Source organism: Acinonyx jubatus, chromosome D1 (assembly GCF_027475565.1).
Source record: "Acinonyx jubatus isolate Ajub_Pintada_27869175 chromosome D1, VMU_Ajub_asm_v1.0, whole genome shotgun sequence".
Classification (NCBI taxonomy): domain Eukaryota; kingdom Metazoa; phylum Chordata; class Mammalia; order Carnivora; family Felidae; genus Acinonyx; species Acinonyx jubatus.
Window position 1 is genome coordinate 99,523,939 of NC_069390.1, and position 26,298 is coordinate 99,550,236.

The 26,298-nt window shown below is 49.7% G+C and overlaps 1 long non-coding RNA gene across 1 annotated transcript in view; it reads left to right on the plus strand.

Moving 5' to 3' along the window:
- Positions 1-26,298, plus strand: part of LOC113593143 (uncharacterized) — a 244,706-nt gene that overhangs the window by 202,278 nt on the left and 16,130 nt on the right. The gene's annotated exons all lie outside the window — the stretch shown is intronic.

Consider the following 26,298-nt stretch of genomic DNA (forward strand, 5'->3'; position numbering starts at 1 on the left):
TTCTTCAGGTCCACAGTTTTGCACTCTGTTGCATTCGAATGCAGATGATGCAGAATGAAATTCCTTTGGTGGCAATACATGCTGGAGTGCGCAAAAGTATTTATGAATCCTAAAGGAAGCTGGCTGCAGAGCCCAAGAGCTCCAGCAGAGCGCCCGCGTGCATGCCCTCCAGAGTCTGATCTCTTACACGGGAAGCTGTGTTTGATACCTCATGAATTGGCAGCGTTCCTCACAAAGTCAAGTGCCGTCTAACCTACTTTCCCACAGAGGAAGAAAATGCAGAAGAGGCTGGCTGGGCAGGGGGAACATCATCCCACAAAAGGTCACAGGAAACAGCTCTGAGGGCATGTGGGAGGTGCTGCCACCCTCTGGCTGGGTGTAGCATCACACCTTGCTGAACCAAGTAGGCACGCCCTCACTCCCTTGGTGGTGGGGGGGGGGGGGGGGGGCTCCCTGCCTCTTCACCTCCCTGAGGTCCCAGAATTGCAGTGGAGTCCGGACTGGCTTGGCTTTGTCCTCAGACAAAGATGTGTTTTCTCTGCTTCTGGTTTCCTAAGAAACTTCTCTCGGGCAAACCAAGACCCCCCTCCAGCCCAGGCCGAGGAGAGACACAGCATGCAGTTGTGGCTGATCCACCTCTTCCTGCTAGATATTCAGCCCACGAGTGACAAAGACTTTGGCAAAATGCTAGCAATCAGAAATCTGCTCTTCATAGACATAAAAGAGTCGGTACATAGGTCTCCCCAATAATGATAGTCTACATGCATTAACATATATTTTCTTGAGAAGAGAACTATCGGAGTATGTCCCTAAAAGCAATTCATTCTATTTACAGCTTTTCTGAAGCCCCCGAGAGGGAAGCATCTTGGAGCACTGCAGACACCACACTGAAAATAGTGAAAAACATTCAATTTGGAAACAATTTTACCTCGATTTATCTTCCCCCCCCCCCTTTGTGTGTCAGCCGCTGCTTCTGCTCCTTCCCTTACCTGAAGGCAGTCCTCCCCATGAGTCCTCCCGGGGTCACGATGGCGGCAGGAATGGTGCTGGATCCCCCAAGTGTGGCCAGGGGGAGGCCGAGAAGGCAGGACACCCCATCTTCCCTCCTGGTGGGAACACCCCATTCCCAGACCAGAGGAAGGCAGAGAACAATTTGACAAGCAACGGTGTTATCACTACAACACACACATTGTTCTCCAGAAGGTGACTGCAGCTCTTTAAAACAGTGACAATATGAATGTCGTGTCCTATTACCCCATCCTCTGGGCTAATAATAAGATTTTGTAACCATGTCAACAGCAAGAGAAAGGGAGCGAGGAAGTATCCCTTTGATTACATAAAGCGCCCAGGTTTCTGGTACAGCCTTGTAAATCGCTCAGCTTGCGCCACGTGCCGCCAGAGGCCTGGCATCTCCGGCAAAGCCCAGGGCAGACCCACAATCACAGCAAGGAAGGCAGCGAATGCCTAGTGTGTGCCCACAACCGTGCTCCAATGGGAAGTAAGCCAGGTAAACAGGACAGATGTGAAAATACATTTTTTGCTCGTGAAAGAAGTTAACAAGTGAATCACAGATAAGCCACTCCCAAGCGTGGGTTGTAAATACAGAGTCAGGAGACAGAAGCTGGGATCCTCCCTCTTTCCTGGGCCTCCCTGAGCATCAGCCTCTTCTACTGTAATATGTGCATGATAACACTTAGTCTTATGTGCCCGCACAAGCTTCTTGTGAGGATGGAAGAAAAAAAAATGCCGTGGTTTCCAAATCAATAGCAGGATCCTTTTTAGAAAGGAACATTGTATGTGCAAGTCTAAGATACAACACAGAGAGTGGCTGAGCTGCTGTTTTCGGAGGGGCGGGGGCGTAGGGCTCACCCACCTACCCAGCCTCTCCTCGGCCCCAGGCTGACCTCTGTGGCACCCGTGAATACACGATGGCTCTGAGAATTGTAACTCGAAGACCAGTGAGAAAATGCTCTGAAATTGTGTGTTACTATTTTTATTAATCATACAGACTGGCCATTAATGGAGATAATTGTCAGAATTGAGAGATCAATGTGAGCTTAAGTGTTAAACAGCAGCGGGACATGCACCGATCCTTTAAGGAAAGCGAGTGTCTGACCGGGCAGAGGGGAGCAGGGAGAGGACGGCGGCCTGGAGGTGAGCAAAGGCAGGGAGGTAGGTGATCACCTGTGCTCTGTAGGCACAAGAGAGAGTAGAGCAGAGCACGTGTGCAGGGTGGGGGGTATGGGCTGGTTAAGGCCACCCTCCTTGAGCAGGTCGGATGAGAAGCCCAAACCAGGAAGGAGAAGGCCTGGTGGACAGGGAGGGGGGTTCAGCTGTCTGACTCTAGTTGGGCTGATTCATTGCCTTGAACCTTCTTTGTTTGTTGGAGCCACATTTCATCAAGGCCCATTTACTACACTGATGACCATTCTTTGCTCTGGACTCTGATTTTGATCCCTGATTTCCATGTCAGAGCTCCCTGTGTGTCCTGCTCTCCTCTGCCACTGACTTGTGTGGAGGTGTCGGTCCCCAGCCTCCTGGAAGTACCTGATGGAAAGTCGGTCGACGCAGGCTTTCCGGGCTCCCCAGACCCCACGGGCACTGTCAGCCACATTGCCCCCTGTTAGGACCTTGTGTCTGCGGGGGGATGTCCCTGCCCTGCCGTCCCCCACTGCAATCCCTTCAGCCCCCGCGGATGATTGACCTTTTCTGCTTGTCTCAGAACACCTTGTTGTCTTGTCCTCTTTGAAATGCCTGACAGCAGCAAATGCTCGGGTCTAAAAGCAAAATAATGAAATCAAATGAAAGCTCCCCAATTTCTCAGCCACTTGTCCTTGGTCCGGTGCGGTGCACGGCATGCATTATTCAGACAGGAGCAGCTGCGTTCCCTGAAGCAGAAATTCTGTTTTTCAGGTGCCAATCTGAAAGGGTGGCCGGGGGGCCTGCCCAGTAGCCTATGGGGGCTGAGGGGCTGAGGGATGGTCTGGCTTTGGCACCGGATCCAACGAGGTCATCAAAGGAGTTTGTGTCTGCTGCCCCATCACAGGAAGAGTCACCTCAGTGAGCCCAGTGTGAGAGGGAGGAAAGTGCAGAAGGGTAAGGCAGACATGAAGGAAGCAGGCAGGAAGGATGAAAGGGGTGAGTGGAGGGACTCCCAGCTGCACAGAGGCCCCCCCAGAGGTGTGGCCCACTCTTCAAGTAACCAGGTACATGAAATTAACAGAGCACAGGATATCTTCTAAGCAGAATACTGTATCCATCGGGGCAGCTGAGGGGAAGGAGAGGGTCAGTGCCCACTGTAGTGGATCGAATTGCTCTACCAGGTATTCATTCTCTTCCCATAAGACCATTATGCTCCCTTGCCCGTGAACCTCTGACTCACTGTGGCCTTTAGAAAATGGAATGCATTTGGGGCGCCTGGGTGGCTCAGTCGGTTGAGCGTCTGACTCCGGCTCAGGTCACGATCTCACGGTTTGTGGGTTCAAGCCCCGCGTTGGGCTCTGTGCTGACAGCTCAGAGCCCGGAGCCTGCTTTGGATTCTGTGTCTCCCTCTCTCTCTGTCCCTCCCCCACTCTCACTTTGTCTCGCTCTGTCTCTCAAAAATAAATAAATGTAAAAAAAAAAATTAAAAAAAAAAAATGGGATGCATTTTAGCCACTCCCTCAGCCCTGTGTGCTATCCCGCCATTGTCAGCCTTGACCATTTGACTGACGTGGCCCCATGGAATGTTAATTCAGAGGCTATCGGAAGTAGGGCATGGTCAGCCAGTTGTCTGGCTTGCTTCCTTCTACTGTCAGAAGAGCCAGTCCAAAATTAGGGGCTGCCATTTCAGCCTAAGTCCCGGAATGAGGAGACAAGTGGAATGTATCCACAGCTGCCAACATGTTCTGTGAACAAGAAATAAATGCTTATGGTTATAAGCCATTAAGATTTTAGGGGTTGTTTGTTACCATAGCAAAGCTGGCTAATATAGTTAATGTCAATCAATGATGAGGAAATTAATCACGTCTGCCTTGAGTTAAGCTTTTTTAAACTTGATTTGTTTATTTAATTGATTGTTGTCATCTTCACTTGGGGTGAATAGCATTGATAAATAAGAGGGGTTGTTTGTTTTAATGAATCCATGGAAGAATGCTGTTGATTTGTTCAGAATTCGCATATTAGGATTTGACAAGTCCTATGGCCGGGCTTCTAGCTGGATTTCCCTTTACTTGCAGTTGACAAGGGTCTAAACACAGTGTGTAATTGTCCATTCTCTGTCTTGAACCTCTTGAGAGTGCGTTACGACCAACCTCCCCCCATAATTCTATCTACTATGTGTGCATAGCTCCCTTTAACTCTGATTCAATTAATATTAACTATTAACAGGGCTCAGGGCCCTGGGAGGGTATATCCATTACTTCATTTGTTCCTCTCAATAATACTTTGACATTAGGCAACTCTTTTGCTGCACACTAAATGTATCCCCCCAAATTTAGCGGTTGAAAACCTCATCCCCAGTGTGAGGATTCCCACCTCTTTGAGAGGTGATTAGGTCAGAAGGGTGGAGCCTTCATGAATGGGATTAGTGCCCTTCTAGAAGAGATACTGGAGAACTCCCTCACCCCACCTACCATGGGATGACATGGTGAGAAGATGGCCATCTACTGAGCCAGAATGTGGGCTCTCGCCAGACACCAAACCTGCTAACACCTTGACCTTGGACTTCCCAGCTTCCGGTGAAAAATAAAATCCTGCCATTTATAAGCTATCCATCCCATGGTATTCTGTTATAGCAGCCTAAAGGATCAACACAATTGTTACGTATCTTTTGAGGAAATCAAGAGTACGAAGGGTTTGCCAAGGACACAGAGCTGGTAAGGAGCCCATCAAGATTCAACCCGGTCTCCTCACTCTTGGCCCAGGGTTCTCTTCACATCCCCAAGCTCCGAGGACCGAAAGTGCTCCATGTCAGGCCACCATTTGGACCTAATTTTCCAGAAGACCAGGAACATGGGTTCATGCGTAGTCATGGAAGGTGGGTCAGAAGATAAGATCCTTTATACTTTATACATTCATATACAATTTGCATTTTATCCTCAGATGCAAATTCACTGGTATTATATCCCTACAATGAAAAGACCATCACACCAGGAGCCTCTGTACTCTAGGAAGGGAATCTACCTTTCGGTGAGGGACCTCTGTGTGCTCTTAGGAGGGAAGCATTAATGGAATTACGAATAGATGCCTCTGTGAAAAAGCTGGTCTCCGAGGGGGCTGTACTCTTTGAAGCACATTCCTACTGTCAATTCTCTGCGAGGGGCAATAGTGCCATCTTGCTAACAATCACGACAATAATAATATTAATAATTAAATAATAGCTTCAGTGTCAATAAGTATTTTCCAAAATGCTTTCATATGAATTGTCTGTCTGCTGCCTGAGAAGGCCTCCAAGAGCCACTTGAATTTACCCTGTAATCACTGCTGGCTGCCATCTGCCTGGGGCTCAATAATTCCAGGAATCACGATGTTGGATTCACTCGTGCCGCTGCAGCACAGACAGGCAGAGGCAAGGAGGCAGGCCATAATGAGGTGAGCCGTTTCCAGGGTAGATGTGCCTGTTTCTGCTTTCCCATTCTTGTTTTGAAAGCTTGAGAGAGTCTTTCTATGAGCCTGGAAGCAGAGGGTTGGATAAAAGAAGCTACCAGTACAAATCCCCTTAAGGCCTGGGAATTGGACACATCCCCTCAACGTGCTGGTAATGTCCTGATTCTACTGCATGAAGTTGGAGACACCCCATCCTGGCCCAAGACCATCTCCAACCGTCTCAAATAGAAACCAGTTTTGGGGGAGTCTGCTGGATCTGGGCCTGCAGGGTTTCGTGAGTCACCTTGTGCCTTTTCTGCCTGCAGGAAGAACAGCCCCTGGATGGCCTGGGCAGCCTGGCTGTTCTTGAAGAGACCCCTTCCTGTTCCTTGTACCTTCAGTTGGCTGGACTATAGATCTGCCCAATGCCCTTGGATTCTTTGGGGAAGATGGGGAGAAAGGATAGTAGTTTCCGGTTTACTCATATTTAGCACTCATACAATTTCAGCCCTAGGAGGCAGCTCCTGGGGGACCCTCTACTTGCTCCCCAGCCAGCTGAATTACAAACACTCTCCTTAAAGGCAAAGGAGTCCCAGTAAGAGAGTATGGATGGCTCAGCATGCATCCGTTCCTACCACTGAGAAAAATGACCCAACACACAGCCATGGGATGGAAGCAACTCTCCCTGCCAGGGTCAACACAATCCCCCGCAGTCTGGCCTCAGGTCCTATGGGGGGGAAGGGTTTGGGAATGGACTTGACAATGGCCAGATATACCCACTCTATGCAAAGGAGAGGGAGATGGGAGGGCCATCTGGCATTCCCCGGGAGCTTTCTGACCCCCCCACCCCCCCCCCTGGTGTGCCTGGAATGCTTCCTTAGTGTGGTGCTAAGGGACTCCAGAAATCATAGGTCTGCTGGCTAGCCTTGAAGCTTCTAGTCCTGTCCTCAAATCTGGACTAGGAGTCCAGCCTTTCTCCTGCATGCCTGGGGAAGAGGGAGATTGTGAGTGTGCTCACCCCCTAAGTTTGTCACCCTGACACTTGCATTCTGGATTGTCTCCACTGGCTGCCATGTTTGACAGAAAAAAGGCACTCTCTTTGAGGAGTTTTGGTTCCTTCTCTGTATAAGCTGCTTTGAGGCCAAGCAAGGAATTACACACAGATCTTGTTTCTGAATGCCTCAAATTCCAAATTCCGTATATTCTGAGGTCCCGCCTCTGGCCCACCTTCTTGTTTCCCTCCTGTCCTGGGGAGAAAGGCAGGTGGCTGCCTATTAGAGTGACCTCTTCGGGGGACCCTCGGCCCTGCCTACCCATTTCCAGAGCCCTCTTTGGAGGCCTTCTTTCTTACGCATGGTCTCTGTGTCTCAGACTACCCAATTCATCCCTTTAACCACAGCTAATGGACCAGAAGGGGCCTCAGACCCAAACGTAGCTGCCTCTAGCCTACCAGCGGCCTGTGTGGTTGTCAGGCTTCTAAAGCTTCCAAGCTGACCAGTCCTGGATGGTGACTAACCAGACGAGTCAGATTGTCCCTCAGAAGCTTGAATGAGAGAGGTAAAAGAGTGGGCTGGTTAGTGAATTGGAGGTGGTAGGGGCAGCACCCAGAGTAGTTCGGTGACCCTAGGCTGGCGCAGGTGGGACCCAGCGGCTGAGGCACAGGGGACTCCCAGGCCTGTCTTCTCATAAGGCTGAGTTCCTGTGTTCTTGCAACAGTCGCAGTGGCCTGAGCATGTTTTCTTTTTCTAGAACCCAAAAGAATGTAACTTGCACAGAGTACATACCCAAAACAACCTGCTTTAAAAGGTAAGCAAAGCATTGACCAGAGGTTCCTTGGCCTCCAGCCTGTCATTTCCTCTTCATTTCCCATATGACACCCTCAGCTGGGTCAGGCTGAGGTGTATCTCTGGGCCTGCCACTGGGGGCAACACTCTCGGGGGATTTGGAGGGCTATAGGTGAAGATGTTTTGCATATGGTCTGGGAGAGTGGCTCAGAGAGGGGCGAGCGGAGGCTGGCAGGGTGGGAAAGTCTCCCCTCTGAGAAAGCATTCTTCTCCTGTTCTCCAAACACCCTGAGTAGAGGAAAGGGAGAGATAGGAGGGCAAGATGGTGGTGGTAATGGTGGGGCCTGGGGTGGGGAGATGGGTGGGATAAGGGGCTGGGATCCCAAGCTCCCCAGGTCTCCCGTCCCGGCCCAGGCCCAGGCCCAGGCCCAGGCCCAGGCAGTGGGACAATAAATAGAATGGGGGGCCCTCATCTGGGCTGTCCTCCTTGACTCTGATTTTGGCTTCTTGTCTGGTGTCCTCACTTCACCCTCTCTGCAGCCAAAGCCAAGGCTGAGCCTCCCTAACTCATGGGGGAGAAACTAACTCTGTGTGCCCAGAAGTCCAGTGTGCATGCAGATGGAAAGGCGGGTGGCCTTCAAAGCCTTCCTCCTTCTGGAAGGCTTCTCTGCTTAATCCCAGAGGCACACAGTCTTCGTTTTCAGCACTGCCCCCAGGGAATGTAAGAGTTGGACTGGATAACTGAGCACCAGGACGGCAGGAGCCATGTCTGCTTTGTTCATTGACATATCCCGAGTGCTTAACACAGCTCCTGGCCCAGGGAAGGGGCTCCATCAGTAGTCACTGAATGAATGAATGAACAAATTCATACACTCTTCTTTTTCCAAAGTCAAAATCTTATTTCAAATGAAATGCTTGCTAGCTGCCAATATGCAAAAACAGAGCAACGAACTGTTATGGAGAGATGGGAGGGGGTTCAGAACTCCGCATCCCAAGTAATTCCCCCCCCCCCCATTCTTCTGCAATGGTCCCTAAGGATTGTTTGCATCCTCTGAAATTCAGACTGAAACGCCTCTCATTTTCACCATGAAGAAGCAGGCCCCCAAGGAAAAGTGGCTCATCTAAGCCAGAACCGGCACCCAGGTCTCCTGACTCCCGGGCTATTGTGAAAGTGCTCTGTTTAGACTGTATTAACTCACCACACTAGGTGCACAGCAAACGCTCAGTGAATGAAGTGCCGGGAGGGAGGGGCTTGTCGATTCCCAGGCTGTGCTCGCCTGGCAAGAGTCACGAGCGACGCCGAGGAAGGATGCAGCACCAAAATAAAATGTATTGTATTTAAATATTCCCCAAGTCATTTTGTGTATTTAAGTCTTAATTCATCTCCTCTAAATCTCTCCCTGCTACATTAATGTGACGGCTTTGACAGAAAGATGAATAACATTATTAAAGAAGCTCGTGAGCAAATTTCACTCATAAAAATCTCCCATTCACTCACACACTTTGCTGTTCCCACTCAGTGTTCTGTTCCCGCTCACGTCCCAGGTCCATATCCCTCTGGGCCTCAGGCTGCTGCTGGAGGGTGATCAATGGGAGGCTCAGAGGTGTGGATCCATTTCAAACCCAAATCTTCCCCTTTTGGTTGAAAAATGCATCATTCGAGCCAAACCCCAGGAGCGGCAAGATTCAGGCTGGAGAGGAGACAGAAAGGCGGAACCTCCTTTGAAGAAAAGCTTCCCACGAGGGGGCATGGAATGTGGCACAAATATGGCAAATGACCAGGAGGGTGCCTTCCTTGGGGATGCGCATCTCAGGAGGAGAGGGACCCTCACTACAAAACCCTCCTCTGGGGATGCTTCCAGACTGACACTTCTCAACCTGCTGGCTCCCGCCCAGCCGGAGGCAGCTCTGGAACTTGCCATCACGTCCTGTTCCTCCTCCTGGAGCCCTGCTTGGCCTCGCTGGCTGGGGATTTATGCCCCTCTTTGCCAAGCCGCCCTGATGGATCGCTTCCAGGATGGCAGCGGAGTCAGTGGTATTCATCTCCCCGACGTCTCAACCTTCTCCTTTAAATCATTGCTCATGTTGGCAGCCGTTCGTTCGCTGGGCCTGGCTGCTCCGTCAGTGGGACTCCCAGCTGGGAAGGACCTGCAGGGTCTGCCTCTGGAGGGACCAAAGGCTCCTCTTCTGCAGACTCTTCCTCAAACACCAGTGCTTCCTCACCTGGAAAAGCCTTCTTTTTGATCATCTGAAGTTGGGAAGCCAACCCCAGAGCCCCCGAAGGCCACCTCTGCCCTATCATTTACTGTGTGATGTAAAATCATCCGTTGGTTTGGTGACCAGGCTACTAGCTACTCTGGGCCATGGATGATCCTCATTTTCTCATGTGCCCAGTGCCCAGTGGAGTGCCTGCCTCATCATCGGTGCACAAAGACTGTTTGATGAACTGAATCCTTACATTGTGCAGTTGGATGCAACCTCTTTGGAAAACTATTTGACAGAATCTACTGAAAGCTGAATGTATCTGTGCTCTGACTTGCCTGGGTATGTATCCAAACGAAACAAGGGCTCATGTCTACTCAGACATGTCTACTCAGACAAGAATGTTTGTGGCAACCTTATTTCCAATAGGCGCAAACAAAAGCAATCCAATGTCCATCAACAGTAGAATGGCCAAACAAATTGTAGCATATCTACACAATGATCGCATCGCTTTGGTGTCGGGCAGCAAGGATAAAGGGTGAGGTACTGTTCACACGACATGGGTCAGTCTCGCAGGCGGAATGTGAAACCACAGAAGCCAGGAGTACATATTGTGTGCTTACATTGGTATGAAGCTCCAAGGCATGCAAACCCTGACTACGATGTTTGGAGGTTGGAGTAATGGTTATCGTTGAGGGTGGCTGGTCGTGGTCTACTGACTGGGAAGAGATACAGAAGGGCTTCTGGGATATTGGAAGTATTCTAAATCTTGATCTGGGTGGTAGTTACACAGTGGATATACATGTAAAATTTTGCTGGGCTGTACTCTTATTACCTGTAACCTTTACTGCATGTAAACTAAACCTTATTAAAAATGGTAAAGAAAATGTGCAGTGGTTCCTAATCTTTTTTGCATTAAAATCTGTACCTCGATGTATTCTCGTTCTATCTTCTACATAATCCCAATCCGTGCGATATTATTACATTGGGCTTTTTCTATGTTTTATATTATGAAAACAACTGGCATATAGTATATACGTTTTCTAAGTACACAAGAAATCATACCCCCCCCCAAATATTAAACATCTTGTTTCCCCCTCCCCCATACCCTGAGTGAAAAATCACCACATTAAAATATATTTACTTTGGGGCACCTGTGTGGCTCAGTTGGTTAAGTGTCGACTCTTGATTTCAGCTCAGGTCATGGTCTCACAGTTCGTGAGTTCACTGACAGCATGAAGCCTGCTTGGGATTCTCTATCCGTCTCTGTTTCTCCCCTGCTTGTGTGCATTCTCTCTCTCTCTCCCTCTCTCTCTCTTTCTCTCTCTCTCTCTCTCTCTCTCAAAATAAAGAAACATGAAAAAAATTTAAAAAATAAATACATATTACTGCATAGCACCAAAAAGATTCATTGTCTCCCAAGACCATATCTCATTCAAGTGAGATGACAGGTAGAGAGAAAGACTAGTAGCTCCTTAGGGGGATGGGCTGTCATAGAGCAGAAGCAATAGGGGCTTGTGTCCAAGAAACTCCACATCATTAAGAGGTATGAATTCAAGGGCTTTCCCAAGAGGACCAAAGGGTGTAGACCAACCCTATCTTTCAGCTTAATTTTCTGAAAACTAAGCCATGTGTGCCCCGTAAATTTGGATGTGCTTGGATATATACAGGGACTGGCCATCTGAACCACTGGAGTCAGTTTGAATATTTGGGGAGAAGGAGGAGGCAAGGTGTCAAAGTGGAGTCCAAAGGCAGAGGCTAGCCTCAGAAATGAGAGTCAATCCACGTGGGTAATTATAAATCGCCCACTGATTCAGCCCTTCTCACCAAGATCTTATGCTAGAGTCCTAAGAAGAAGACGACTGAGGACGCTTTTAACTACTTGTTAGAAGCATCAGGTCAGTTTTGATCGAAGAACAAAATACAAACCATAACTGGAACTAGCTTGAGCAAAATGGCAATTCATTATGAGAAAAGGGACGCATCATCAGGACTGTGTTTGCATCTCAAGAACACCTGGAAGGATGGCCTTGAAGGCCATCAGTCCTCACTCCTCATCCTTTTTTTCTGTACACATCACAGTGAGTCTCAGCACTATTCTTCATTCTCACTGCAGACAAGCTTTTTCCACATGGTAGGAAACAGCTAAAAACACCTTTGGCCTTAAAGCTTCAGCCTGGATGTGAAATCTAAACATCTCAGCAAAGAACTCTGATTAGCCTGAGTCATTTGCTTATCCCCAGACCTAACAGCTGAGGCTGAAGAGCCTGATCATGTATATTAAACTGTTGCTCTTGTGTTAGATATGCGCGTGGGAGATGCTGGATCCTAGGGAATGGGCAGTGCCCTGAAAGGCAGGGCTGGGCAGACAATACCACAAATATCCTCCATAAGGAGCTTGGAAAGTAGGTGGCTTTCCCCCGATTCTTCATTTGGAGTCAGAATGAGATAAACACTGTTTTCTCCTAACACTGTGACCAGACTGTACCTACTCCTGGTTGATATAGCCTATATGCTTGTTCCTGTTCTAGTGAGGGTCTGATCTTGTGTGGTCCCCTGGTTCTTCGGTCTGTCTGTCATTTGGCACCATTTTTGTTTTGTTTTGTTTTGCTTTGGCAATTTCTGCCTGGCCCTAGTCTTCATTTACCTGAGGACGGCCCTTAGTTGTTGGGCCTTCCAGTTCAAACCCAACGCCATGATGGTAGAAACTTCTTCGCATGTTGGTTAGTTGCTGATGCCATCTTGATAAGTGAGCTGTTTCTTCTTGGGTAAACCACTTAACTTCTCTGAGTCTTACTTGTCTTTATGTATAATCAAATAATATTAATATAAAATGACATCTGCCCTTTTATACATCCCTGCCCTGGATCCCCTATGGGAGGATCAATCCTCTAAAATAAGCATATTATTATAGCGCTTTGCTAACATTTGAAGAAACTGAGGCTCAAAGAAATTGAACAAGTTGTCCAAAGTGATAGATACCAGTAATAAGTGGTAGATCTGGGATTTAAATCCATGTCTTCTGATTACAAATCCTCTCTTTGCCGAAAGATAAGGTGTTAGGCCAACAAGTTAGCTTTGAAGGCTCCTTCTAGATATAAAATCTATGATTCTATAGAATGTTGACAGTAATATTAGCTGCTATTTATTCAGGGTTTGTACTGTTCTAAGTATTCTAAATGTATAGCTCACTTTATTCACATAATAACTGTATGAGGTACATACTATTATTATTCCTACAATGCAGATGAGGAAACCAAATCTTAAAGAGTCAATTACCTTGCCCAAGGTCACACACTTAGGTGGCAGACCTAGTATTCCGACCCAGACCTTCTGTCTCCAGAGCTTAAACTCTGAACCCCTACTGTCTTCGAGGATGACAAGAAGTGGACAAAGGAAAGCTCACTTCAGAACTCTCCAAACAGTGGGTATGTCAGCTCCCAACCCCCAAGATTGAACAGCACATCCTCATTGCAGATTTGACAGATCCTGCCTGTGGGAACCAGGAAAGGGCACTATCCTGGTGCACTAAATGCTTCTGATCACTAGGGGGCACTATCCTGGTGCACTAGACGCCTCTGATCACTAGGGCGGGGCATAATGGGATGCAGCATGACATGACCGGGGAAAGGCATTTGCACCGCACATACAACGAGGCATTAAACCGTAAGTAGAGCGTGGGCACTGGGTTCTAATGTGGTTTAAAGACTTCTATGTGTTTGATCTTGGGTAAGTTATGCAACATGGCTGAGCCTTGAGTTCCCGTCTGTACAATGGCTATTGCAATCCCTCCCTCCTGTGTCTAACGTGAGGGTTGTATAAATAACACCTGGAGACTCAGCATAATATAGTGAGTGCTCCATATGGAGTTGCTGGAGACTCTTGGTGAAGAGTAAAAAGTAAATTCAAACTTCTTGGCCCTGGGGGCTTTGTTTTGGGGCGTTTGCATTCCAAGTGGGGAAGCAAGATCGACCACAGAAAGCCAGGAAACAGCATTTTCCGAATATTCCAATGTGCTGCTCAGGACACAGAAATGTAGCTCGGGACAAGTGCCATTTCAGTCCAGTTGGGAGGAGCAGCAGTGGGACAGGCTGGAACTAAGACCTCACATGGTGGGCTTGAACTCAGGGAGGGAATTTTCCTGTTCACATGTCTGGAGAAGATAAAGCCACTTGGCTTCAGGGATGGACCTGGGTGAGAATCCCCGCCTGATCCCTTATTGGTTGGTAGCAGGTGCTACATTCTCTGAGGTAGAGCCTGAGGATAGAAGGAATATGTGCATAGGCTCTTGGTCCAGGGCCTGGCACAGAGTGGGTGCTCCCTGAGTGGTAGATCGGAGTAGAGTCATACAGTGACGCCATGGGAACATAGGGGACGTTCCTTCCTTAAACCTCCAGAAAGGGCACACTGCCCTGTACCCATCTGCCAGGAGGAAGCATCTTGCTGAATCGTCCCCAGTGCCTGGATCGGAAACCCTAAGAGATTCTCTTTCTGCTGTACCCCACAAGCACAGTGGGCATGCCAAATATATTATTAGAAATCATGCTGAAATTAGAGCCAGTTGGGCTAGACCTTAGGTAATTCAGTCAACCTCTCTGAGCCTCAGGTTTTTATCTACAAAGAGAAGGGGTAGCTGTGACAGCTAAGGTGAGGATCTCCCGTAAAGGTGATGGTCAATGTTAATCGCATTTGCCATGAATCTGGAGGGGTGGGCTTTCTTTACCTCCTTGCCTCAAACCCTTGTCCGTCTCGTCTTCATGCCCTGAAGGGAACATTTTACTGCGGATACAGCATATTCTTGTTCTACACAGCAGGCACACTCAGGCTGCAGCCCCTGCACCACACACACACACACACACACACACACACACACACACACACACGTGATGGCTGTCGTGGAGAGAAACAGCAGCAGGAGGGAATCCCCCCATCCTTTCTCCCTATGTCGCTTTGTTCTGGCTGCACAGGCAACAAATTAAAACAAGAACCCCCCATCGCCCAGAGCTGCCTGGGCTTCTGCCGCGGCAGCTCTAATAGTAGCCGAGCAGAAAGGCCCCCCTGTCCGTCAGGCCCGGGAGCACAGAGACAGCACTTCTCATTGGCAGCCAGAGATGTGGCTGGGAGGTTTGGCTGTGTTTATTTGGTGTGACTTCGGGGCGAATATAGATTGTTTCTTGTCCTCTGTCTAAGTGCTTCATCAGAGATGGGGGGACAGGGGTGAAGGGGCAGTGGTGGGAAGAAAAGCAAAAGAGAAATTCAGCTTCCCCAGGAAAACACACACACGGCGCGCTCAGTCAATGCAGGCAATGGCACACAGCAAAATTGAACTTTCCCTGCCTCACAGTGGTCTTTGAAAGCATTCAATTATCTGTCTGCACCTATAGAAAATGTTAGGGATTGCTTCCAGAAGCCTTTAAAAGGGTCTATACATAACAGAGGCGCACGCATACTCTCAGCGGCAGGCAGAAAAACAACAACAATCTATTCATTTACCTTTGAAAAAGCCAAAAAGGTATAAATTCTGCCCAGAAATCAATCTCCCTCTCTCTTTCTTTGTCTTTTGCCACATCCCTTCTCCCACCTCTCACCCCATCTCATGTTTGTTTGTTTGTTTGTTTGTTTGTTTATTTATTTAGCCAAGGCCACGGGAGCGGCCAGAGAAAGCGTTAATGCAGAGCAAAGACACCGAGTTTATTTTGATGGAAATGCCCACTCTGTTCAGGCAAAGCAGAACTTCCTCACGCTGGTTCCCTGCGGGCCTCCCGTCAGAACTGAATGCACTTAGTGGGGGCACCCACTGCACATGGGACACCGTGCCAAGCCCTTCCATAGATGCCTCCTCCCTGGGCTCTCAAAACCAATCTCTAAAGTAGAGGGTGCTCCTCCCACTTCACAGATGAGGAAAGTGAGGCCCGAAGAGCTTATGCAGTTAGCAGGTAGGCGGACTGGGCAGCTAGGGAAGGTCTCTGCCTCTCAGTCTGGGTCTCTCCCTAACTCTACCATTTTTCCTTAACTGTACCACATTCTCGTCTCTGGAACAGACACCGCAGTGGGCCCGGCAGATAACGCACAGAGCTGCCCATAGTCACAAAAGGAAGTGGTTTAGCACACAACGTTAACTGTGGTTGATGAAAATAATGATGACGAAGGGCGCCTGACTTCAGCTCAGGTCATGATCTCACGGTTCGTGAGTTCGAGCCCCACATCACATTCTCTGCTGTCAGTGCAGAGCCTGCTTCATCCTCTGTCCCTCTCTCTCTCTGCCTCTCCTCCACTCAATGCTCTTTCTCTCAAAAATGAATCAAACATTAAAAAAAGAAAGAAAGAAAGAAGAGAATGACGATGAGGATGAAGGAGATGAAGAGAATGAGGAAGTGCAGGACAATAGCTGGGACTTAGGTGAGCGCTCCAGGCACGAATCCCAGCTTTACCGCCCACAGCTGTGTGACTCAGCCAACAGTCACTTCACCTCTCCGTGCCTCTGTCTCCTTATGTGCCAAATCAAGAGAGTGGGCTGCATCGGTGGCTTTCAAGTGGGGCTCAGTAGAGTAGCTAGAACTCTAAGGACCCAGAGGTCGCTGGGGAAATGGGTGGAGCTCAGGAGTCTGCCTGGACCAGAGGAACCCCCACCTTTTAAAAAAGCTAGTTTGTGTATCATGGCTTTGTGTGGTAGTTCACCAGAAGAAAGGGTTCTACTGCTAATGAGGTGAGATCTAGAGGCTCTTCTTGCTAGAACATTCTGTGATGTGATGGTGTCATGACATCCACAATCCAAGGAGCTGTCTCAGGGTCCCAGCACCACAGAAGGCAATGGCAGAATGGCAGAATGGCACCAGAAGGTGCTCGGTAAACACTCTATAGTGGGCGAGGGTGGCCTGCACCCCTCTGATCACCACCAAGGGTATAGATTGGGAAGACAGAGCAGATAGGATGGACCTGAGACAGAACTCTTCAAGGAGAGCTGATGGTCCGAAGTTTGGGTAGACCAGATGTGACCGTCAAAAGCAAAGGAGGTGTCCACGAATGGGAGACTGGAATCACACAGAACAGGATGGGACCCAGAGAACTGCATGGAAATGGCAACTGTCCAGGAAGGAGAAAGCAAGGGTGGGACTGTGGCTGTGCAAACCACGGCACCTGTCCCACTTCATGGACCGGAGTCCAATATGCTCAGCCTGGGGACAAGGGGTCCTGATGGACAATGAGCTAGCTGGCTATTAAGACGTGATAACAAAAGCATTTCTCACCTGTGCCCCACTGTCCCCACATCCCTGTGGATAGAAACCCTGGACAGGGCAAAGCATTCTCTGGGGCCTAAGTGTGTTTTGTGAGGTGTTAAATGAGTCCGTCAGTTCCGAATCTCCTGGAGCACATGCAGCTCATTGCATCTGTGTGATCAAGAGTGTGATTTCAAACCACAAAAGCCCAGGTTTGCAGCATTTTGAAATCAGGAAATCTTACAGGTAGTTAGCCCAACTTCACTACCACCTAAAATCAGGGCTGGATTTGGGGGTCAGCTTGCCTCTGGAAAACGCAGCTCAAGGCAGATGGGCTGCACAAGATGGGCCAATTCCCAAGACTGGGCCAACACGTTGGGAACAACTACTGGAAGCAATGCCCATAGTTTTGAGCTTAGTGCACATTATTTTTGCTCATATTAAATTTGGCTGGGTTGCTGGGTGGACTGATTAGAACCCATTCTGTTCCCATCTACACGCCTCTAAGGGGCTTGGCAAAGAAGACTTTTGTTTCCAAAAGTTACATCCAAAAGGTAATACCACTTTAATGTTTTCAGAGGTTTTATATCTGTTGTGTCTAATGCATGAAGTACCAAGGATGCCTGTGAGTAAGTATCATTAGTCCCACTTTATAGATGAGTAAACTGAGTGACCTCTTCAGGGTTATCAGTGAGTCCAGAGCAAAACTGGGGCCGGGACCCGACATCCCTCTACCAGCTCAGTCTACTGAGCCAGGAGCTCCCTAGACTCAGGTTCCCCAGACCAAACCACCCCTCCCAGCACCGCATCTGTTGAGTTTCCTCTTCTGACCTCCTGAAGTCTTGCTGACCCCTGAGGCCCCAGCTTCGGCACAGAAGGATTGAGGGTAAACGAGAGAGTGACTTTCTATGGCGTGTGACTTGTCGTCCAATTTGAAGAGCATTTTCTTGGCCAGCGCTCTAATCCCAATGCTTGAGTAATGCCCAGAGACCACATCGATCGGGATCCGGGAAATTCCGACCCGACCGCAGCACATTGTAATGGCCTCTGCCCGGGTGACCTTCTCCCTGTCAGAAAATACATCTTTTCTGCAAGTCCCTAGCCTGCAAACATCGCCCGCAGCCAGCTTAGCCCAGACAAAGGGCTTTGAAATGGTCCAGATAATGCATCGAGGGGAAAACTGTTTTCCAAGTGTGTAATTCGTCCACTATTAACCTGCAGCTGCAGGAATGGCCCTGCCTTTGATTCCCGTCTGCAGCCGGGGCCACTCCTGTCGTGTAAAGCAACACATGATGCACGGCAGCAGACAGGGAGCAGAGGCTTGTCATATTTCCTGAATGCTAATGACCCCCCGGCCGCCCGGCTGACACCCGGCTGCTGCCTGGAGGCACTGCAGGCCTGACCCATCACAGAATTCCTTGTCTTCTACTTGGTTCTACCGGAGAAGGTGTCCTGGTATTAAGGCTGAGCGGCTGGAGCGGGGAGTGGACACATCCCTGGCCATCTGGAGGTGTGTGCTCACCACGGGCCTTGACACGAACACACGGCCTTCTCCTTTGTACCTCAGAAAGATGACTCTGGGCTCCAGCCAATGGCACTGTGAGGCCGTGTGCCTTTGGGAAAAGCACTCCTCATTCTGGGTTCACTTTTGTTGTCTACAAAACGAAAGAATTGGACAAAGTAATTCGGCTCTGATTATCTGTTTCTGGTTTTTGTTTCTGTTTTTTTGTTTTTTGTTTTTTGTTTTTTCCTGGATGATTCTCTGTCTTGGGTTAAATGATCGGTAGAATCAAAAAAGAAGGAAGGAGGGGCAATTGGGTGGCTCAGTCGGTTGAGTGTCCGACTTCGGCTCAGGTCATGATCTCACGGTTCCTGGATTCGAGCCCCTCATTGGGCTCTGTGCTGTCTGCTCAGAGCCTGGAGCCTTCTTTGGATTCTGTCTCCCTCCCTCTCTGCCCCTCCCCTGCTCTCTCTCTCTCTCTCTCTCTCAAAAATAAATAAACATTAAAAAATGTTTTTAAAAAAGGAGGGGAAGAAGCATGAAGGGGAGGAAGAGGAGGAGGATGGTATAGGTCTATGGTAAATTATCAGTCCTAAGCACCAAAATATGCGTGTATGGGGATGAGAAAAGAGAAGACTGTTATGACTATCTCCTTTCTCTTCCTTTTCTCTTCATCATTATTCTGGTCTTAGAAAATTCCTGACCTCCCATGAGCTAAGCTGAGTCTCGGTTTTCGAGGAAGCAGGGCCAAGGGAAGAGGGCTCAAACTGACCTGATGGTCACAGGTCACTGGAGCGGGGTCGGCAGGTGGGAGTTGGGTGTGAGGAGCATGAAAGAGAAGGAGGCAAGGGATGATGAGCAGGTGTCAGAACCAGAGCATAGGTTTGGCACCTCTGAACGGACAGGGCGTCTGCAGAGGCAGCATCAATGAGATTTCCAGAAGCAATGGGGGACAAAGGGTGAGTTCTTCTAGACAGCGTCTTCGGGAAGGCTATGGGTGGGGAAGGAGCTAAGCTCAACGTCAAGCCAATTCGATGACCATAGTTTCAAACAAGTGACTCGTAACCCCTGACCAATGTACAATATTACCCAGCTAAGGTCTGGGGTAAGACCGAGGTTCTGTTTAATGTAACAATACAAGACATCGTAAGTGAAAAGCAAAAAACCCTCTTCATTAATTTTTCCAGAATTAATTTTCCAAAATTAATGAAGGCCCAAAATGATAGATTAAAAACCAGAAAAGCAAAATTATATTTAGATCGCAAGGGAATGTGTTTCCCCCAAGCCTTGGGTTTTAATGGCTCTCAGGTGGCAGTGGGATGAATTCACCTGTAGAGCTTCTGCAAAACTACAGTATCTGGGCCTTGCTCCAGACCGACTGAATCCAGGACAAGGCTCTTCCCGGGTATGGACCATGAGGTTGCCTTGCTTCTTGAAGACAAGTGCAGAGGATGCAACCCACTCATAAAACAATAGCAATGTAGCAACCATGGGACGTGACAACAGTTGCTTGAGAACTGTGTGCACTCAGGCCAGCTGTTTGTTTACTAAGTGTTTAATATTTGTTGAATAAATATTTCAAGACTAGGTTGTGAGTTCCACTAGATTCTGTAATCTGTTAGTGCAGAGAACTTGCCCATGTCATCTTGGTATCTCCCTAGTGCCTGGCCTATTTGAGTCCCCAGATGCCTGGTGCATATTTATTGAGTGTACAAATCAATGAATATGTGAACCCATGAATGTAGATTAAGGCCTCCTTTTACATTTTTTAAAATTTTTATTTATTTTTGAGAGAGACAGAGACAGAGAGTGAGCAACGGAGGAGCAGAGAGAGAGGGAGACAGAATCGGAAGCAGGCTCCAGGCTCTGAGCTGTCAACACAGAGCCTGACGCGGGACTGAACTCACAGACTGCGAGATCATGACCTGAGCCAAAGTCGGATGCCTAACCGACTGAGCCATCCAAGCGCTGCCCCCACTCCTGCTTTTTTTTTTTTTTTACATTTTTTTAAAGGTTTATTTATTTTTGGGAGAGAGGATTAAGGCCTCCTTTTAAAGTGGTAGAGTAGAAAAGCTCAAGTTTGGACATTAGGAACCTTTGTTCAAACCCTGATGCACCATCTCTAAGTGTGGGATCCTTATGCAAGGTTGCTTCAGCCCTCCAAGCCTCAGTTTCCACGTCTGAGAAACATGGGGCCAATACTCGGTGCTTCATGGGGCTACATGAGTTAATCTATATGAACGGGCAAATGTACCGTTGCATCACAGAGCGTTTGATTAATGTGAATAGAATGAAGTTTCATCTGGGATTCAGGCATCAGATATTGGTTCCATTTCCCCTGATGCTCGTAAGCTCATGGTCACTTCAGACCTCACAGCCTGGACAGTTGCAAGAGACTGGGGACTCTGATCCGGCTGTAAAATAACCTCCCTCACGGATTCCTGAGCCTTCAAATAAGACCACAGCCCAAGCTATGTTTAATTGTAAGTGGCCTTGATTTAAAAAAAAAAAAAAAAAAAAAAAAAAAGGCTCGTTTTCCTTTAAATTCACCATCAGACACATTCCCTTGTCCCAGAAGCTGTACAGGAGTTTGGGCTGACAGGACACACCAATGTAGCAAGACAACATAATTTAAAGGAGCCCTGTGGCTTTTACATTTGAGGCTGACTGTTTCCCAGCATTTGAGCCAGGGCTCGGAGAACAGCTGGGAGATTAGGTACTAATGAAAAAGAAATGATTTGAAATATCCACCCTGCGCTCCCTGCAAATCAAAACCCTGTGACTTGGCAAGCTCCAGCCTTCCTCCCCACCCCGGCCACCCCCATTGAAATGTGTCTCCATGCGGGGCTGTCTGCTGAGCTGCTCTGAGATGTTTACAGCTCTCTCACTCCTGGCTTCCGCGTATGCTTGTGTGATAAAGGTTTGGCTTTGTTGTCTCAAGCGAAATCACAGACTTGGATGTTTCCCTTGTCTGTCTAAGAAATACTGCAAATATTATATCAGGTCGCGCCTTTGCGTCCCATAATTTATCTCGCCTGTAGTGGTAGCTTCTGGGGACCGTAGCGGATAGAGGAGGAGGAGGAGGGAGGGGGCTGGCGGACGCTGCCCCACATCGCCTGCTCCAGCCCCGCTGTCTCCAGGACGGACGGGCCTTGAAATTGTTCTATGTGGAGTTAGTTGCCTGACTTCTGGGGACTTCCTCCAGGGACCCGCTAGCCCTATTTGTCCAGTCTGGGTGGGATCCCCTTGATCGTCCAAAAAGGCTTCCTCTAGGTCAAATGAATTCTCCTCACTCTCATTTTCTAAGGTCCCTCGACTTCTCTTTTTCTCATCCGCTCAATCCCAACATCAGTTTTCCTCATGACTGGCCTTCCCTTCAGACAATTTGAATTGGAAAAAACTATTGCCTCTTCTCCCCCAAACTTCTCAGGGTCATTTCTTCTAGGACCTTCATAGCTTATAAAGAAGCTCCTTTCCACTCTCCGAGGCAGGCGCAAATGATGTGTGGGTGGATAATAAAGCTGCCTGTGCTGTTACTGGAGCGGGGTTCGAGCTGAGGAAAAGGCTCTGATTAGGATGTGACGCTCCATGGGCAGGTGGAGCTAAGGCCACAAGGAAAAGCATTCACTCAACAAACATTTGGAAGCAGCCGGACACCGTGGACCGGTGTGGCCTCTGTGGCTCCCCCAGTTCTTCGGTTCTCCCTGTTATGCTGCCGTCTGGACAGAAGACGGGAGAGCTGAGCAGACCGACGCGGGATCTTCTTCCGAAGTCTGGGGAGGAGTCCTGCAGCTTTATCTCACGCGCTTCTCTGCTCAGTGCTCGTGTTCCCGGGGTACGCAGTGGCAGATGACGTGGATAAACAAGTCTACCACCCCTGTTACTTGAAGATGTGGGCTTCAGCATTTGTACATGAAAACAAACGTATACATCATGGAATGCAATGCAAGAGTCAAGGGACTTCCCCTAGGACTTCAAAGAAGCCTTGCAGGCCTGTGGCAGGGCCTCTCCAGGGTGTGCCCCCAGGCCTCCCCGAGGGCGAGGGCGGGAGGCGGACTCTCTCAGGCTGCTCTGTCAGGATGAACTTTAGTGGTTGGAAACCCCTGAAAGCATCCAGTATATCCCCACCTCTGAGAGGGCCAGCTTCCCGGCAGAGCCGCCCGGGGTGTCTCTCCAGCTCCTAAACTCACGTGGATGGTCTTGGGGAGCCCGGGAACTGGCGAACGGCATGGGAGAGGGGCCCGGCAGGCCGCCGCGAGATAGCGCTGGGAGTCTGCCTCTGCGAGAAAAGGGACTGAAATAGCTGATTTCTCCCAGTCTTGGAGATGCATCACCGGGGGGGGGGGGGGGGGGGGGCTGTCACTTCCTTGGGAGAAGTGGGATGGATTATGGTTATCAGGAAGGCAGCAACTAACTCACTTTTATTGCGGGAGAACTTAGTCCCCGCGCTCCTGGGGGACAGACACAGGCTCACGCAACCCACACCTGCGGACGCTCGGCTCACCTACCTGCTGTCCTCCCAGCTAGCCAGAGGAGAGAGAGAGAGCAAATGTGATTAATGGGGCCACCCCGGGGGACTTGCTGGATGGCAAGCGGACCTGCGGGTACCAGGGAGCCAATTTCAGTAACAGGTTTAAGGGAGCCCTGAGACGGGAGAAAATGCAGCTGACTCAGCCACTCTAGGCTCCTGTAAGTCCAGAGGGAGCCTTGGGAGTAAAGGAGCTGCAGATTGCTGCAGAGCCCAGTGCCGGGGGCGAGTGGGGGGTGTGGGGAGGCTTCCCTCTCACACTTCCTCGGGTGGGGGGTGGGACGGGCAGCGGGGCTGACGGCAGGGACCTGGAGGCGGGCGTTACTAAGGGACGGGGGAGGACTTTTTCCATGCCTGGAGAATTAATGTGGTTCTCCGTCTTGGCGGGTGTCAGCACAAAATACCTTACTGGATATTCCGAGAGAGCTTTATAGTTTTCAAAGCATTTTCATGATTATTATCTTATTTCATTTTCATGGTATCTTTGTGAAGTAGGGAACAGAAGCTTGGAGAGCTCACTGGGGTTTTGAGGGTGTTTGGTTTTTTGTTTTGTTTTGTTTTGTTTTGTTTGTTTTGTTTTGTTTTTTAATTGGTACAAGACCATAGAGTCAGGGCTGGAAACCTAGACTTGACATTGAGGCCAGTGTCTTCCCTCCTCTTTGATGTTGTCATCAGATGTGATGACAGTCTTAGCAGTCAGGGATGGGACATTGAAACAGGACATCCAGGAGAAGATCCAAGAGAGAAGGGGCTTCGAGGTCAGAAAGGCCAGGGCTTGCTTCTGGGTTCTCCAGCTTGCTTCCTGTGTGACCTTGGGCAAATTCCTTCACCTCTCTGAGCCTCAGAAAATGAGGATGTCATAAGTGCATCGTATCGATTAACAAAATAGCTCATGCCTTGTGCCAATACCTGGCACATACTAAGTTCTCCATAACAATGAGAAATCATTACCATTGCTTTCTGAAAACGGGAAAAAATTATGACCTTGGGTAGAAAGGGGAAAAATCTCTCCAGCACCTGGTCTGTCAGTGATTTTCAGAAGACACTATTAATCTGAAGGAGGTGGGAGAAAAAAGCTAAGCCCCAGAATGAGTTGTCAGTAAAACCGTATTTGAACTAGCATCTGTTTATTAAAAAATACGTGTAAAACAAAAGCACGTTGAAGACATTTTTCAGCTTCTGCACCCAGGGCATACCCAGTCACCACAGCTGGATGACTAGGAGAAGGGGGGACGCCAGAGAATCTTCTCAGAGTCTCTTGTGTGAAATAAGCAAGTGGACCCCAGTGGGCTGTGAGGACGGCAGGACCAGCCATAGGGGAGGGTCAGGCCTCAGGCTGCCCCTGTCGGGCTGAGGCCTCTCTGAGTGTCCACCTAGAAAAGGTTGCATTGTCCTCCTTCAGGACCGAGGTGGGGAGCAAGCTGAGGTCCTGTAGTGAGCATGTTGTCCTCATATCCCTCCCTCTAGAAGGGTCCGCATCTCAGGATGCCCCTTTCAGACATCTGAGAATTACAGGCCTAGGCTACTCACACGAGAACTAGAAACTGACTCCTCCCTTCACAAACAAGGAAGGAGAGGCCCAGAGAGGGCAAGGGATCTGCTTGGAGCCACACAGCAATCTCTCCTCTTTACCCAACCGTTCGGCATCCACTTGGGCGTCCCCGGGCTGTCGTCCAGAGCTACTGAAAGTTGCTCCAAGCTGCGGGCATGGGAGCAGGGGAAGGTCGAGCCACATCTGCTGTGCGGTCTCTCCCCGGCTGCAGGCTGTGCGCCAGCCTCGGGGAAAAGCGTGCCTTCTGAGGCTCCCTGAGTCCTTGACCAGGACCAGGGCACAATGCAAACGGGAGAACAATGGGGAGTGTGTGAGGGAGCCCAGCCGGAGAGGGTATTGATCATGTTTAAAAAAGGAAACGCATACGAGGAGCACAGAAAAACCTTCCCAACGCACCAGCTGGCCTAGCTAATTAGCGCGGGTGAGCCCGTGTCAGCCGCCAGCTCGGAGCCTGGAAGAAAACAATTCGCTCAACAAACAGAACATCTAAGGAGGAACAAAAGGAAAACAGCCACTGTCCCCTAACCTCCAGGGAGTTCGTACAGTCCAGGGAAGGGCGGGTGATGGGGCGGGAGCCCAGGCGGAGGTGGGGATTATTTACCCTCAGATGCACCTGGGGGCAGAGGGCCGAGGTGGCATCCGGCCCTGAGAAGGGGGTGTCACTGTGCTGGGGGCCGAGTGGCCCCTTCCCCTCTACGAGGGGAGTCTCACTGCCCCTCAGAGCACTGGCTCTGAGCCCTGCCTCTCTTTGGGGGCCTTTGTCACCATGCACTAGGTGACTTCTCTGGGCAGGTCGCAGGTGTGGCAGGAGGAAGCAGGGCAGCAGCTTGGGTCAGTCTGAACTTGCAGCCTGACCTTGGGCAGAAGGCCTCCCCGATGGCAGGCTGGGCACAGCGGGCAGCCCACCTGGTCTGAATGTTGGTTCTGCCAGAGACGAGACGGTGCAGGGGGCCCCTCAGTGTAATGACACGTGGCCTGTGCTGGGCTGGCCTGTTGGCCTCTGGCTGCAAGGGAGGCCAGCATTTCCCTGAGGACATCGCCTGGAGGGAAAGAGCTGAGTGTTCTGTGGAGGAAGTGGGGGTGGGCCAGGGGTGAGGGACCAGCAGACAATTGAAGCTCCTCAAGTGACTCAATTCAGGTTATTTGGGTCCAAAGCTACCAAACAGTGCAGAGACAGAGGGAAAGGATGACAGGCAGGAAGAAGGGGGGAAGGAAGGGAGGGAGGGAAGAAGGAAAGAAGGAAGGAAGGAAGGAAGAAAGGAAGGAAGGAAGGAAGGAAGGAGGAAGGAAGGAAGTGAGGGAGGGAAGGAGGGAAAGAGGAAGGGGAGGAGGGAGGGAAGGAAGGAAAGAGAAGGAGGGAAGGAAAGAAGGAAGGAAAGAAGGAGGGGACAAGGGAGGGAGAGGAGGGAGGGGAGGAGGGAAGGAAGGGAAGACGAAGGGGAGGAGGGAAGAATGGAAGGAAGAAAGGAAGAAGGGGGGAAGGAAGAAGGAAGGAAGGACGGAAGGCAGGAAAGAAGGAAGTGAGGGAGGGAAGGAGGGAAAGAGGAGGGAAGGAAAGAAGGAGGGGACAAGGGAGGGAGAGGACTCTGGGAAAGAGGGAAGGGAGGAGGGAGGAAGGGGTGGAAGGAGGGGTGGAGGGAGGGAGGGGTAGAAGGAGGGGTGGAGGGAGGCAGGAGGGAGGGAGAAGGAAGAAAAGAAACACATTTCTCTATTAGATGTCTCAGCAATCCTTGCAGCACTCTGTGAAATCAGTATTGTGACTCCCTCTCGAAAGATGAGGAAATGGGACACAAAGCGATCACACAGGGAGTAAGTCAGTGTCCAGGGAGATTGGGTGTTGTTGAGCACGTACTGGGCTCTCCAGATCCGGTGAGGAGAGTGAGCGACAGGCGTGCCCACACTGCTGCTCACTGTTGTGAGTCCCGGGGCTCCATCCGTGCCTCCGGGTC